The sequence below is a fragment of the Suricata suricatta genome, chromosome 11, assembly GCF_006229205.1.
Source record: "Suricata suricatta isolate VVHF042 chromosome 11, meerkat_22Aug2017_6uvM2_HiC, whole genome shotgun sequence".
In the NCBI taxonomy this organism is placed as follows: Eukaryota; Metazoa; Chordata; class Mammalia; order Carnivora; family Herpestidae; genus Suricata; species Suricata suricatta.
In genome coordinates this window covers 16,706,677-16,707,991 of record NC_043710.1, presented here as the reverse complement: position 1 = coordinate 16,707,991, position 1,315 = coordinate 16,706,677, and the positions used below count along the sequence as shown (strand labels likewise).

The 1,315-nt window shown below is 59.8% G+C and overlaps 1 protein-coding gene across 10 annotated transcripts in view; it reads right to left on the bottom strand.

Annotated features, from left to right (window-relative positions):
- Nucleotides 1-1,035, bottom strand: part of PHF21A (PHD finger protein 21A) — a 191,786-nt gene extending 190,751 nt beyond the window's left edge. For all 10 annotated transcript variants that reach the window (XM_029956072.1, XM_029956081.1, XM_029956071.1 and 7 more), the window contains exon 1: nt 779-1,035. The gene's annotated coding sequence lies outside the window, so the exon portion shown is untranslated. The remainder of the gene's footprint in view (nt 1-778) is intronic.
- Nucleotides 1,036-1,315: the final 280 nt, after the last annotated feature.

The window sequence follows — 1,315 nt, the reverse complement described above, 5'->3', positions numbered from 1 at the left end:
ACACACACTCGGGCCCGGCAGCGTCAGCAGCCGCAGCTTTTTTTTTTTTTAAGCCAGATCCCTCAGTCACCAAACAAGATGGTTTTCCAAAAAAAAAAAAAAAAATTAATTAATTAAATAATCATAATAAAAACTTCCCCCCGACAGCATCCCGAGGGGGGGCAGGGTGGTGAAGGAGCCGAGGCGACCATCCCCGGGCCGAGGGACAGCCGAGGGGGCGGACGAGGCTCCGCGCCCCCCGCCCCCGCCGGCGGCCCCCTCCCCGGCCCCCCGCCGGGACAATGTGACGCCCCCTCCCCGCCACCCCCGGCGCGCCGCCTCTGTCACCCGCTTCGGCCCTGCACTCAGCGCCCAGGCTCCAGAGGCTGCTCATAAACTTACTTCCAATTTATCCTGGGGAGGGGTGGAGGGCAGAGGGAAGGAAGGGGGAGACAAGGTTTTTCCATTGTCTTTTTTTTAGGGGGGGAGGAATAGGAAGGGCACGCAGGGGGGCGCCCCGAAGGGGAAGTTATTGCTCAAATCTCAAGTTGACTGAGGGGTCCTGACGAGAACACCCCCCTTTCCCTCCTCCCTCCCACACACCCCTCCCCTCCCCCTACCTCCCCCCCACAACAAACTCCAAGCAGGCAGCCCCAGTTCCTCCCAGAGACAAACACCAGAGACAAGACAGAGACAGGGAGAGGGGGAGAGGGGGAAGGGGGGAGGGAGGGGAAAGAGAGCTACTCAAGAAAAAAAGAGAGTGAGGAGAAGAGAGAATGGAAAAGCTGGGATACTGCACCCTCCTGCTGCTGGCTGGTTGTCCCCCCTGGCAGCTGGAGGCAGGAACTCTGAGCAGGAGAAGCAGGAGGAGGAGGAGGAGGGAACTCTTCTTCATGGGGAGGGAGGGAAGAAGCTGGAGCTGCTGCTGCTGCTTCTGCTGCTGCTCTGGGCCTCTCGCACTTTTTAGATATTAGTGTGTTAAGATGGTAGGTTGTTCCCTTCTCCCTCCTCCTCCTCCTCCTCTCCTCTCCCTCTCTCTCTCTCACTCACTCACTCTCTCTCTCTCTCTCTCTCTCTGGGCTGTTTCTTTCCTCCTCTTCCCCAGGCAAGGGGGGGTGGGGAGGAGGGGGTGGGGGGAGGAACTGGATCCTCCTCCTCCTCCAGGAGAGATACACACAGGCCCCGGGCCGGAATAGGGGTGGGGGGGAATCAGAGCAGCAGGAGAGAAACTGTGGGAGACAAACAAGCCCAACTCTTCATCCTCCTCCTCCTCCTCTCAGCAGCAGCAGCGAGCACCACCAGCCCATTCACCACCCGGCCCCGGGCCGCAGCACCT